General features: G+C 44.3%; 1 protein-coding gene across 2 annotated transcripts in view; it reads right to left on the reverse strand.

The window, feature by feature from the left end:
* The window catches only part of PRKCQ (protein kinase C theta), a 59,280-nt gene extending 44,939 nt beyond the window's left edge, over window positions 1–14,341 (reverse strand). Inside the window, exon 1 of one of the 2 annotated variants that reach the window (XM_008926890.3) lies at window positions 14,253–14,341. The gene's annotated coding sequence lies outside the window, so the exon portion shown is untranslated. Of the gene's footprint in view, window positions 1–12,056; window positions 12,161–14,252 lie in introns of those variants that run through there. The other variant, XM_018083607.1, reaches the window with a different exon arrangement.
* Window positions 14,342–14,546: the final 205 nt, after the last annotated feature.

A 14,546-nucleotide genomic window follows, 5' to 3' on the forward strand; every position in this document is an offset into this window, starting at 1 on the left:
CGGCTCGCTGTAATAGCAGCAGTTTAATTTAACACTAGAAACAGCTGCAGTGGATATGGAGAGTTCTGCTTAATTTCCCAGTGGAAAGGATAGTATAAGGTATCTGAAAACTGAGATGAAATGCAGCTTTCTATAAGAGGCCACCTGCAACCTCTCCTCCAATAAAACTTTAAACACAGTGTAATTGAGGTTCAGCAATACTGCACCCAACTTTGCTGGCACAGAGGAGCTTTGCCCATTCTGGAGAATAATGCAACATATGGAAATAATTCCCAAACTATATTAGGAAGTAATAAGACCCCTAATATCCTAATCAACTATGGTTAAGGACAAAGAAAGAAGCAAGCTCCTGCTCCCAGTCAGCAGAAGATCCAAGTGGAGAACAGCTGCCTTTGGTGGGATTTATGCTTTTGCCTTTAATTGAATGAAAATGAATGCTTGTATGACACAGTAAAGATGGCAATTGACTGAATGAGGGCCAATTGAGAGGGGGAATATTTCAGGATTTGAGATGCTGCTTTCAAAACTCAAACACTCATTTTCTCGAGGTCAGAGGGAGTATTTCCAGTGCTCTCTCCTTTCTGAGGCAAAACTGTGATTGCAAAATGAATTCATAATCTCAGGATCAGCATCACCAAGAGGGAAAGGAATGAGGAGTTATAGCTGAAGGGTATGAACTTTTCTTCACCCCCTGCAAGGCATCTCCCAGCCAAAAAGGCAGGTCTTGACCCTGCAGAGATCTGTTGGTATAGTTGGTGGAGACCTGCACATGAGCATAACACACCTCAAGGCCTTCCTGCAGATTTCAAGAGCAACCCTGAACACCAGCAGTGATGGTTGGAGTCCCTCTCTCTCTGTCCCCTGTCCTCATATCCCACAGACCATACAGTAGGGAACTCCCCTATGTGACTCATTTTGGGTGCCCATATAAGCTGTAATTTCCAAGAAGATCAAACCAGCCTGTTCAGGAAGGAGGAAGTTCAGAACCTCTCTGGGTGCCACCCAACGTTTCTCACACACTCCTTTTATGAGGATTTGGATCAGAGGAGGAAGAGGAAAAGGATGGGAATTTGCACAGCCATTTAATTTTCCCTGTCTACATAGTCAGCCACCCCATCTGCAACATCCCACAAAGGCAGTGGAGAGAGTGGGTGAGGAAGGGCAGGATCAACAGTCTTTGATGGGATTGGTACAATACCAGACTCAGCGCAACCAAGAACCTCCCAAAACTTCCTGGAACAGCTTCATTTCAAAACAGAGGTGGATGCTCTCCACCAAAACCCTTCCTCATCGACTGCAGCCACAGAGGACCCAGGCAAAGTATTTCTTCAATATGTGGAAATGAGGCTTTTAGACTTTTCTGGGGCCAATGGTAAGCATGGGAAATGGGGATTTCTCTTTAAAAGTCTCTGAATCTTGTGATGCTTGTTTAGAGCAAGTTGTGTGCATTAGTGACAGGACCTGATCTCCTACATACGGCCTACAAACATGTCTGGCTGGACTCTGCTGAGGTCACGGGTTTCTTTCTGTTGCATTTGTTGTGCACAAGGCAAGATTAGAGCCTCAGGCCTATTTTCACATCTTAAACGGATTTAAAGCTCTGAAAGGGATGGTGTTCATCCCATTTGGGGAATTGCAGAAAGCAGCTGCTGGGAATGCAAGTGGTCATTGCATACATCCACGGACTCTAGGATGGAATCTACAACCTTTCTAGCAGATACATGTATAGCTGGGCCTTATAAACAAGGAATTTGTGTTTTGCTATCCTCAGGACTCCTCATAACAATTGCTTTAATCCTTAAGCCTAAATGCAGGCTATGTCCAAGGATATGGTTCAGCTTTCCACCCCACGTCACACTGCAGGTTCCCAATCTCTTCCAGCACAGCCAGTGGCTGTGCAGGACTTGGGATCAGGGCACAGATTTCTCTTAAAAGCAACCCTTCTTCTTTTAACTCTGCTTGACAAGTGAGTTTGCAGCTGTGTCCATTCCCTGATCTGACTGACCCTAATGGATGCAGAGCCCTGTCCTAAGCAGGAATGATGTGGGGGATGGTATGCAGGAACTACATTAGGCTTGGGATAATGAGACTGGGAAATTGTAGCCTCACTGCTGGTGAAGAGATAAAGGCTGGATTCACATGAATATACACAGACAACTGCAGTGCACATATGGGCCACCACCCAAGCTCCCAGAATATCCAGCAAAGAGATATAAACACTTGTAGGGGTACATCACCCCATCCTAAAGAACATATTTTAAATAGTTAAAGCCAAACACATCCTGCAATTGCTGTTTCCCCACTATGATTACATCTGCCACAAAGATGGCCAAGATGTTCTGATATCCACTGAAAAGGACCTAGATTTTAGGGTTTGAGCCAGGAGCAGATGCATTCGTGTCCAACAGTTGTGACAGCTTGGAAAGATAGGGAAATACAGCTAGGGGAGGATCCCACCTCAAAAACATTCACTGTGAAATTTGCTCTAGAAATGGAAAGACAGTCAGGAAAGACAGCCTAGGAATACCCCTCAGCACTTCTTAACTTGCTCACAGAGAAGGAGAGAAATTCTTATATTAAAAGTACAGTCTCTTTCAGATATGCCTTTTGTTTTCCAGTAGACAATGTGAATTTATCTCCCTCCGGAGAGGCAAGGCTTTTAAAGCCAAAACCCTTGTTATCTGTGTAAACTGGGAAGAGAAGCAGAGCAGACTCACCAAATTTCTATTTGGAATAAACCCTTATAGGTCCTGTCCCTGCATCTAGGTCAACCCTCTTTTTTTTCTTCACATTTAGTGAATTTTTGTCATGTGTGGTCCTGAAACAAAGCAAACTTGCTCACTGGTCCCACTGGAAAAGTGCCCCATTTTTCAGTTACTCTTATTTGTAAAACTTTTCCCTTTTTTTTTTTTTTTTTTTGTTAATTTTTTTTGGGAATCCAGATTAATACTTGTCAATTTTGCTACTTTATTTTCTTGGAAAGCTTCTGGCGAATTTATTTTACTGTAAGACTTCATTTCTGCAACATTTGGGCCACACAAACTCAAAAGAAATGCTGTCAAAGTCATTATCCCCACTGTACTTTTTATAAGTCAGTATTTAAACTTATCTTTTCAGGTTTTAGTTGTTTTCTAACAAACACAGGTCAAACTAGAAGTGACAGTGCCTTTTTTAATCAAACACTGAACAAAAGAATCTTTCAAGGGCTTTTCAAGGTAATGAGGGAAATAAAAATATCTTGAACTGAGATGTAGCTACAATATGTCCTTTCCTTTGGCCTCTTGTTCGTTAGCACAGCAATTTTTGTATTTCTGTAACATTTTGGCACTAGTTCACGGATTTCTTGTCTTTTGGGGTTCTTGGTCCTTTTTTTTAATTACACAGGTGGCATGTTCCTCAGATACTTCACCATGTTGTATCAGGATGGTTGTTAAAGCACTGAATTTCCTGCCAGTGACAGCACCTGCACCCATATTTTATTTTCTTTCCCTTAAAAAGAAAAAAAAAAGTCCCAAGGAGGGGGACAGGACTAGAATGGGGCACATGAACATCCTTCCTTCTTAAGGCACAGTTTTATGCTATGATTAACCTCATTCAGCAGTAGAGATATTTAATGTCTTTGCTTAATCCAGAAATGTGCTAAAGGTATTTGGACCCTTAATTACCGAAATGTTGGGCTGGAAAAGAGCATTTCACTCACCCCTCTGCCACCCAGCAGACTGTCTGCATCATCCTTGACCTACCTGTCTGGCCATCTGTCAGGAGAGAAGTTTCTTGTGAGCCTGGTGTTACCACATACTCCTCAAAAAAGTGGGCAGATTTGTCGCAGAGAAACCTCACATCGTAACTGGAGTCCACACTGGACATCCACACCTTAATTCTGTGTGACACAAAAAGCTTGGGAGACGTAGTCCCTGAAGAGGGCCTGGTCTGGTGGAAGGTGGCCCTGTCCATGGTGGGGGGTTGGAACAACTTGATCTTTAAGTTCCATCCCAACCCAATCCATTCTGTGATTCTTTGATTCTGTGTATTTTAGGAAACTAATTTTGATATAGGATTGTCCTGCGTTTTTCCAGAGCTTGCACTATTATTTAAGGAGCACTGGACATTTTCTCCTGTCTGCAGCCCTCAGTTGCCTCCTCCTTGCCCTAAAATCCTCACAGGAAGTCTGCAGGAATCTCTATCCCCTTAAGCACCTGGCCCAGCTCACATTTTACAGTGAACAGCACCACAGATATCTCAGATAATTCAGCCTTCTCCACACCCTTGCATCTTAACAGCAGAAATATTTGTTTTGCACAGCAGCAGCTGACAGACCTACAGCTTCTGCCTTTATTCTCTGCTCCATCCATCTTTGATGCCATGGCTTCACCAAAATCCCTCCCCCTCAGTTATTATTTTTGTTTGTTTCCATCAATCTCAGGGCTCCCTGCTCCAGGTGCCCTCTCTTGTCAACACCATCACAATTCCAGCCTCCATGTCTTTCCTACTCCTAATGCCATCTACTTAAATAAACTCTCATATATAATTTCCTCTTCTTCAGTCATACTCAATTTGAAACTACACTTCTATTTAAGTAAAGAAGCTCTGGCTCCAGTTAGGCTGAAAGCCCTCTTCCCATTTTTAGCCTGGTGTCCTATTCTCAGTGTCAGAGCTTCAGATCAATTCCTGAGAGCCTTTCAGTCTCCATCTCTTTATAAAACTTTCCACTCCACTCACCATTTAGCTCACATCAGCTTTATCATTTATCCACCAGTTTCTTTCTGTGCTTCTGCCCTTACTTATCTCCCTGACTGGGAGGGATAGAGGACACACAGTGGGTGGAAGAAAAAAAATACAAAACACAGATAAAATTCATTTTAGCTCAAAGTGCTGAGAATCAGGTTTTTGGAATGTTTCTTTGTTTTACTTATAAATTTAGTTTCTCTCTTTTTTTTTTCATATCCCCATCTGGCTGCTTAAGCAAACCTTCATGAGTTTATCTTCACACTGTGTGAAATGTTATGCCACGAGCATGCAGACAATATCTGCTTCTCTTCTTCCCAAAATTCACAGAGTTTCTCTACTAATTAGCCCTGGCTCATGCTGTTCCCTGAGCTCAGGAGGTAGTATTTGTTTGCATGAAGCAAACAAATGTTCAGTCCATCCTACACTGCCCATCTCAGTATTGGTGGAGCTCACAGTGCCCAGGAACAAACTCAGCATCACTCTTGCAGCTCAGCTAAGCAGTGCAGAGCACAAGGAAGATGTGCTCTCCCTCTGCACACACCACCTGCCAGAGAAAAGCTCAGTTACACACTCAGATGTCCAGGTACACTCACAAAATCCCAAATGGGGACCAGCTCAAAAGCTGGTCACCTCTGGATGGTGGTTTGAGTTACAGCCATAGCAGCATTTGCAAAGATAAAACAGACTGTTTATTTTGTAAACAGATGACTTTATGTAGTGATAGGACAAGGAGGTATGCCTTACTGAAAGAGAGTAGGTTTAGATTGGATATTAGGAAGAAAATCTTTACTGTGAGGGTGGTGAGGCCCTGGCACAGAGAAATTGTGGCTGCCCCATCCCTGGAAGGGTCCAAGGCCAGGCTGGATGGGGCTTGGAGCAACCTGGGATAGTGGAAGGTGTCCCTGCCCATGGCAAGGGAGCTGCAACTGGGTGGTCTTTAAGATCCCTCCCAACCCAACCCATTCTATGATTCTATTTTAGACAAATGAAATCTCTTTATTATGATCAGAAAAGCAAGGATTGACTAAAGAAATAAAGGCAGTGCTTGGCTCTAGAGATGACAAAGGTTATAATCAGTTACCACCCTTTCCTCACCACACAAAAAAGGAAGAAAGACTCTTCCTCTAATGTGACAGCATAGCTGGTGTCTAACCTAGAACTGCAGAACTAGAGGGGCTGTGCAAGTGAGAGCTGTGCCGTGAGGAGGAGTAATGGTGGCTACCAGGACTTCAGGAAGCAGAGATAGCATTCCCTGAAGGATCGAATTTAGAGGCTCACATCACTCCTGTGTCCAAAGATCATTCAGTTAACACCACATCCTCATCTAACATTCCACTGCCCCTCTGCCTCATCCACCTCCACATCCTCCCTTCGAGTATCATCAAGAGAGGTCCACGCTCATATGAGGCAGTAGCTGGTGATGCTTCTATTAATGGGGTGTCCTGCCTAAAAAGGATCACATTCCCCAGGAACCACCCTATGGCAACTTCTCCCACAGAGACAGACCCATGTACTGATCCTGACACACTGGAGGCCTCTTCCCTCCCCTCTTTACCCAAACAAACCAATTCCTGACATTTAACTTTAGAAATTCACTCTCCTACCTACTCCATATACATTTGCACATGGACTATTCACCCGAGGCCCCCTTCATAAACAGCAGAAAGAAAGAGACCTGCTGGGTTTTCAATTTCCATTATCTCTGTGGAGCTGACTAAAATGGGTCAAATGCCTGGTGACCTCAAATGCCTCTTTCTCCCCACTGCTGGTTCGGGTGGAGATGTCTGTCTGGCATTTCAGCTTCTGAGACAAGAGGGGATGGTTCCCAGATGGGGTGTCTCACCTGCCAGAAGCTGGGCAAATGCAGATCTACTTATGGGTCTTTTTTCTGCATCGAGACCCCCATGAACTAACACGTGTATTGCAGATAGAGACGCATAAACTGAGGACTCTCGTCTGCAGGTTTGGCAAAGGACAAGATTCTGAATCAAAATGCACTGAAACCTTTATTTACTTTCTGTGGGGCTTGAAACTGGTCTATAAATAAGGCAGAAGGTCAATGCTAATGGCTAGGAATTGGAAAAACTGACATAATTGAATTTTCTAATGATGAGATTTGGTAAAAGCACCATCCTTTCCAATGTCACTGGAAAATACCGGGCAGAGAATCACCTTGCTTTGATGGGAGGGAAAGGGAGAAACAGAGCTGTTTTGAGGAGTCCTTGTCTATTTTATTTGCTCAAACATTTTAATAACAATATCTGTAGCTGCCCTGACATCCTCCCCTTGTATGAGGGGGAGGAGGGACAGGGGAGATGAAAACGGAAGGTGGAGGATGCACATTCTTTACTATTACACCAGTGTTACAAATCAAAACATAAATAGCAACTGTTACTGTAAGAGTGGAAGGGGAAAACCTGAGTAAATTCAGCTCTCAACACGTGCACAGTCCTTCAAGACAAACAACAGTGACTTCCACAACAGCATTTGTCTCTCTGGTTTCTGTAGATACATAGGGTACGACCTTGTCTAAATCCCATTCACAAGTCAGAACAGATCTCTATAAGCCTCAGCTGCTCTTTCTGTTCTCCACATATCAGCCCCCAAATGCCTCCCTTTTCACTCAGATTCTCCTCCCACCACAATTATCACTTGTGCTGCTGATTTACATGAGAAAGAGAAGCGACCTCACCAGCACGTAGAAACTCCACAGTAAAATCAAATGACCACGTTGAAAACCTCCTCAGAACAGTAAACTTGAACCCAAGTGAAAAATTAATCATATGTAACTTTAGTTTTGAAACAGGATAGAGGTTTAACTTCTGCTCCCTCTACACTTGCAGAAGTCAGGAGCCAGGTTCATGGGGATTTATGGCACTAGGTGACCCCAAAGTTTGGCCTCTTCATCAGTGTGGTGGCTGGGATGTCCCTGAGCAGCCCTTTGGATTTTTATTTGCTCTTTGCAAAATCACAGGGTCATTAAAAGACCAATTTGAGCTAGGACTTCACTCATATCAAGGCAAAGCTGCAACAAGCCTGCACGGTTCAGGAAAGTTACTCCAGCCTTATGCGAGTGTGTTTGATCTCTTTCCCCATCCCTGGAAGTGTTCAAGGCCAGGCTGGATGGGGCTCTGAGCAACCTGGTCTAGTGGAAGGTGTCCCTGCCCATGGCAGAAGACTGGAAACAGATAATCTTTAAGATTCCTTCCAACCCAAACCATTCTGGCATTCAATGATTCCATGAAAATTCTGCTGCTGCTAGCAATTCTCTCTCTCTTTTTCTCTTAACTGGGCAGTTTATTTAGTTTACAGGTTAAATTTGGCTCCTCAGACAGTCATTTAGCCCAGGTAAAGCTGATGTGTGTTTGAGCCCAAAGAAAGAACTGCCTCTGAACTGAGTTATTGCATCAATGAGGACAGACAGGGACAAAGTATTCACTACTAAACCAAGCAAAACTCACTGTCAGTCCAAAGTTAGGAGTGCATCTGTCAGAAGGGTTCTTTTCCCACAAAACCCAGCATAACATCACAAAACAACGAGTCAGCCATTCTGCTGTGAGAACACACCCTCTTTCACCCTCAATCCCTGCATCCCTGAGATGAGCTACTCTAAATCCACACTCTCAGCAAATGTGTGCATTTACAGTGGTGTGACAGCCCTTCTGCTTATTGGGATGGACTGGGTTTATTTGCTTTTCCAGAAAACATGTGGTGCAATGACATATGAGGCAGGAACTGCATTTCCTGGCCTGGGTGGGTGGCTGCTCTGCACTGAAAGATCCCAGTGTCATGAGAGAAGAGGAATCTGTGTTTGACTTAGAGCTGTTGTTTGGGGTTTAAGTTGTCTGTTGCACTGTTCCTGGATCTTTCTAATGCCTCACACTTCACAGGATCATAGAATTGTCTGGGTTGGAAGGGACCTTAAAGTCTAGTTCCATGGGCAGGGACACCTTCCACCAGACCAGGTTGCTCCTAGACACCACACTGAGCCCCTTGTTGCTTCATCAGTCGTAACTTCACCACCAGAGCCCTTCAGTACAACGTGATAGACCTAATCACAGCTGAATCTATGCCTTAACCATTCACCTTTCTGCAGTAGGGAGGCCTGTATTGGCTGTCCCCAGTCCCACACAGACCCTGTCACCATATACCTATCTATCTTCTACCCACCTCATTGCAACCAGTGCCTTCTCAGGCTTTTCCATGTCCTCAGTCTTTTTCCTGCCCTAGATTGCCACCCTGATGAGGTCTAAGCCACCTCCTCAGCTCAGTAAACCACTTCTACAAGCACACTCACATCTTGTCCCGTGTTACTACCAGCATCTGGAATAACCTTTTCAAACCAGTTGCTAACATCATTTTCCTTCCTGCCTAAATGATAAAACCTTGCACGGGCAGCATGTGTTGAGCTGGTGCTTTTTGCTGCCACAGAAAACTCTGTTCAACATATCTGATAAATAATTGCTTTTTCAACTAAAAAATATGCCCATTTTCAGAAGAAAAGGGATGGGTTTTGCTCGAGGGTCTGAAAGGTTTTGATACAGCTGACCTATCATAATGACTCATGGAAACTATAGATAAGGTTCCCTCATACCCTCATTTTTTCTGTCAACCAGATTTATCCACATTAGGTGGGGATAGATTCAACACCTTTTTGCACCACATGAAGAAGTCACATTGCATCTTGGAAGCACCAGGAAACAACTGAGTGCAAATGCACGGATCATTAACTAAATTCCTACGACACAGGAATTTATCACACAGAATGGAAACATCTTTGTTGTGGACCAAAATATTTCCACAAAAAAACTTAAAAAGCTCCAAACATATTCTGTGTTTTAGAAAGAGAAACACCTTTATTTTTTTTGTCCTCTAAAGCCAATTGAATCTGTAACCCTGATGCTTCCAGCTTAGACCCTGCTCTTTTAACAACCTACCTGGGAACATGTCACTATGCCCATGAAGGGCTGTGATCTTGCTACACACAAGGTTGCAAGACTTCCTTCTTCCTTCTATCTCCTTCTTTCACCTTTTCTACTTCTGTGTGTACCATGGTTTTGTTATTTTTGCTTTCACTTATTTTTATATGCATTTTAAGCACCTTAGGATCAACTTGTTTTACACATTCATGTGCTTTCTCATCCTCAGATCCTGGTCAGGGCAGTCATATTTACGGAGATGGTTCATATTTATGGAGATGGTCCTCCTACTGTCATGTTTGCTCATAATTACGATGTGCTAAGTACAAAAGATTTTTCATGTCATCTTTGGAGTCCTTTACATACAATGGAAGTTGTTCCAACAGTCTCCTACAGATGTCATATCAAATACTTTCCTTTAACTGTCCATGGTCTGTCAACTCTGGATGGAAACTGAAATTTTCATCATTGTAGATGCCTTGTCTATGCCAGGAGATGATTTCAATGCAGCAATATTTTGGCAAATAAATACATATTTCTCATTAAAACAAAAAAGACACTTCCTATAATTGCTTTTTCTGTTTTTCTAGTGAATAATCAGTGGGGTGTCAAACACTTGTAGGTTAAAACACTTGGCCACTCAGGAAAAGCACTGCAGGGGACAAAGCATCAAGTGCTCATATAATGAATTCCACCCACCAGTCCTTCCCTCTTCACTGACCTTGCAGGGTTAGGATGCCCTAAAATGGTCTCAACATCAGGGCTCCCTTCACTTTCCCAATGAAATGGCAAGTTCAGTAGATGTAATTGAAGTCACAGGAGCAACAGAGTCGGGCTGATTATGATACACGGGTGACCATGAGATTCATGATGTCCCTGTTCTCACTCATTTATCAACTGGAAATTATTGTGTCTTTTAGGGTTGGTATTTCCTATGTACATGATCTGACTATACTGTATCCCCAGGAGATAAGTGAGAAATTTGTCCTTGACGACGATAAGGAAAAAGGGACACACTTCTTTTGAATGAATGCCAAGCAAATTAAATGATACAATAATCGGGGCAGTTGTTTACTGAGAAACAATCCAGCCCCAGACAGGTAGAATGTGATGTGGAAATGGCCACTCAAAAACCCCAGAAAAATATTACGTACAGGTTATCATTTGTACATCTCGGGTCTCTTTACACCTCAGGTAAATATAAAGAAATTCACTTGAGAGATAACTGGTACATCCTCACCACACACGACCCAGTGGTGAGAGTGAAGAGTTACAGTTGTGTGAAAGCTGCACCATTTTCTTTTCATCTCCCCCTGGTACCTCCTTTACAACTATACACTTATTCCATTCAGCATTTCTGCCCTGAAGGAGCAAATACAGCATATATTCTTATACACAGGTGGAAATAGGAATATCCCCAAATGGAATGGCACCATTCTGCCCCAGCAAGCTGCTCTGAAGCAATGATGTTACTAAAATACAAATCAGAGGAATTATCCACTGCTAAGACAGCTGGGCATAATTTGAAAAGCAATCTGGGTTCCTTCCACTCACATCATCAAAGTTAAATGTTATCTCTGCTGCTGGATGTGGTCTGGTTGGTGGTGAGAGATCAAAAAACTCCAACAGGCCTGATAAATAACAAAGTTGACACAAACAAACAACGATGCAGATAAATCAAAAAATTGACACAAACAAGCAATGATGCAAGGGGCATCACTGGCTACAGAGAAGAGTTTGCAGTTCATGTTGCCTTTGCCAATGTTCTCCTTCCAGCCAGGCCAACAACCAGGAGTCAGATGCAAGTGGAGGCAAACAGAGAACGACACTGCGGAATGGAAACAAACTGTCACTGGTGCTCACAGGCTGCCTTCTGATGTCAATCACAAACACGATCCAAAGTCTCTGTGTGAGAACAGGCACAGAGCACGTGAGCAGCCCTGTCAGGGCAGCTGTGCATGCTGAGCTGCAGCTACCTGTGACTGCAGAACCCAGGCTCTGGTTACTCCTATAGTTGATTTTACACACAAAGCTTTTGGATGTTTGTACTCCTGCATTGACTTTCTCTTCCCTTCCTATTTTAAGCATCACTTTCTCAATGCTTAGGCAAAGAGCAACACTCTGCTTACACAAATCCTGGCTCCAGCAAAATGGGAAGCAACAGCAGAATTTGCAGCCAAGTGTTTTAATTTGATCCACAAACATATACATAAAAAGCCAAGAGCAGAGCAGCTCTGCTAACAAAGCCCTGGAAGGTGGTCTATATTTCACCTCTCTCCCAGGCTGCTGCAGAGCTATTTGCAATTAAACCCAGACAACAAGAGAAGAAACCAAAAAGTTGCCATCAGAAGTTATATTCACCATATCACTTCCTGCAGAACAAAAGTGGGAGGATATACAAAGACTAACCTGGAAAAGATCCCAAGGGGAATCTAAGCTGTTGCTTTTGTTCTCTCCATCCCTCCTTCCTCGTCTCTCCCTTTAAGCCTTTCCTTTGACCCCCTCCACCTCTGTTGGGATAGTGAGGCTGGACCTGTGAGAAGCTCAGAGTCAATCAATTGATTTTCTTTGAAAGGAAACACACCTGAGGCAGTAAAAAAAAAAAAAAATGAGCTCCACCCTGGCAATGCCATAACCCTCTGCTCACAGCTCTCCTAGATGTGAAAAAACATGAAAAGGTTTCCCCAGTGTAGCAGTGACTACAGAATCAGCCAGGGCACAGGGGGCTGCTGAGCTGCAGGATGGAGGTTCAGGAGGGACATCTGAATCTTTAATAGGGCTTTGAGAAAAATCCAAAAAGACACGTAGAAGTGGGGAGAAAGTCTAACTAAACTCTGTGTTGCCCATACCACTGCAACTGTGGCATCATCTTAAATCAGGGAGTCTTTCCAGACCAAAACCTCTGCACAGGCTGAGCATAACTTGCTTCATTCATCATGTGTCCTCACAGGGATTGGCTAAAAAGTCATGTGGGGAAAATGAGGAGCTCAGCATGGCTCAGGAAGCCTTGGCAAGTGAAAGCTGGTGGACATCAAAGTCTCATGTCCAGCCTAGACACTAGAAAAGAGACAGAGACAACAACATGGAGCCCACACTGGGATTTCGATTCAACTCTGATGTCAAGTGTTTAGGGAACAGCAGACCCGTGAACTCCAGGAGGCCATCTGATACTTCCAGCTGAATGCAGCCCCACTCCACCACAACCAGGTGGGACAGAACCTCCTTGGAGGTGCTCTTTGCTGGTCCCTCAACTCAGCTCCCAAAGCACATTCCCCAGAAACTCGTGATGCCTGGTGGCCCCAATGGGAATGTGGAGTCCTTTCTTCAATCAAAAAGAAGGATAAGAAAAGAAACGTAAAACCCCCACATGTCCAGGGCCTCAAGGACTTGGCTGTTTAAAGATACAAAAGTCTGAACATTGCCCTATTCACTGCAAATAGTTCTTCTCTCCCCGCCTTTTTTTTTTTTTTAATAGCAAGTTCAGTGAAACTTTATCTCTTCCTGCCCTAGTAACCCTACTAAATAATCTGCTGTTAGCATGACTCAATTGAGTGGCTCTCAGCTGCTGAAGTCGGGTTCTTTTGCTACTATTCTTTCATTGGTGGAAATTAAAAAACTTAGCCCGTAGAAAGCTTCCCCCTCCCGTCCCGAAAAGTATCACACTACTGGAGATTGAAGTACAGCCGAGAAGTCGGTTACTTGCCTTGGAGTCGCTATTAAAAAGGGTCCGATTACACCCAAGAGTGTAACTTCATTAGCATTCAGTGTGCATGCAGGGAACACAGCCCAGGTCTCAAGCAGCCGGGCTGGGTCTCCGAGTCCCCTCCTTCAGAAGGAAATGCAGCTCAAACACTACGGAGCGGAGGAGGGACGGAGGCAGCTCCTTTCTCTTTACCGCTCAAATCTGCTTTCCAGCTTATCACAGCTCTTGTTTGTAGAACGTTACAAACTCGATCCAAAAATTATATATCCAGCTGCTGAGATAAAACATCGCCTCTAAAGCTGGACTTCTATCTGCTGTCTCATCACATACTGTTGTAACCAAGAAACACCTACAAAGCATTACTGAACCCAGAAGGGGAAAGTATTTTCCCTCTTTATTTTCCCCAGTTTGTTCATTGAATAACACTTTGTTTACGGTCGGTTTTAATTGTGTTTCTCACTTTCCCCTCTGTTGCATGAAGGTACACGGGAGAAATCAACACCGTTTTTTAAAAGGCAGGAAAATGTGATGGTGAAACCACAAACACTCGCTAAATGCATCAGGTGTAGAAGCTGAAAGTAATTTAGATCCTTATTTAGGAAAAAAAAAAAAAGTAAAATAATGAAAAAGAACTCTTTAGATAAATGTCAAGTTGTCAGGTTTAAAATCCCACAATAGAAGAAGAACTGATGGCTGGAGCGGAGCGTCCGGGTACAGTGTAATGCCGACAGCAGCAAGCATTGCCCCAAACTTTCTCGGTGCTGCTGCATCCCACTCCGAGGGTCCCACCCGCTCCACACTCGCCCCCGGCACATTTTCCCCCAGCGTGACGCCCTGCCCGGTCCTGCCCGCGCATTCCCCGCGCATCCCCCGCGCATCCCGCTCCGCTCCGCCGGCGGTACCTGCTGCCCACGCAGCGCAGGGCGGCTCGGATCAGCTCGGATCAGCCCGTTTCGGATCAGCTCGGCTCGGCTCAGCTCAAGTCCCGCTTCGGTCTCAGTTCAGTCGCCGGTTCGGCTCAGTTTCAGCTCGGCTCGGCGCAGCCTCGTTCAGTTGAGCTCGGCTTGGCTTGAGCCTAGTCCCGTCCGGCTCTGCCGAGCTCGGCTCGGTTCAGCCCAGCTTTGCTGAGCTCCGCCCGGCACAGCCGACTCGGCTCAGCTCGGCTTTACTGGGCTCAGCTCCTCTGGGCTCAGCTC

This window comes from Manacus vitellinus, unplaced genomic scaffold, assembly GCF_001715985.3.
Source record: "Manacus vitellinus isolate BGI_N305 unplaced genomic scaffold, ASM171598v3 scaffold_65_pilon, whole genome shotgun sequence".
In the NCBI taxonomy this organism is placed as follows: Eukaryota; Metazoa; Chordata; class Aves; order Passeriformes; family Pipridae; genus Manacus; species Manacus vitellinus.